Genomic DNA, 289 nt, shown 5'->3' with positions numbered 1-289 from the left:
CAGTTCTGGCCGGGCGCGGTGGCTCAAGCCTGTAATCCCAGCACTTTGGGAGGCCGAGACGGGTGGATCACGAGGTCAGGAGATCGAGACCATCCTGGCTAACACGGTGAAACCCCGTCTCTACTAAAAAATACAAAAAACTAGCCGGGCGAGGTGGCGGGCGCCTGTAGTCCCAGCTACTCGGGAGGCTGAGGCGGGAGAACGGCGTAAACCCGGGAGGTGGAGCTTGCAGTGAGCTGAGATCCAGCCACTGTACTCCAGCCTGGGCAACAGAGCCAGATTCCGTCTC

This window comes from Piliocolobus tephrosceles, chromosome 16, assembly GCF_002776525.5.
Source record: "Piliocolobus tephrosceles isolate RC106 chromosome 16, ASM277652v3, whole genome shotgun sequence".
Lineage (NCBI taxonomy): Eukaryota > Metazoa > Chordata > Mammalia > Primates > Cercopithecidae > Piliocolobus > Piliocolobus tephrosceles.
The sequence above is the reverse complement of the archived record's forward strand: the minus strand, read 5'-3'. Positions refer to the sequence as shown.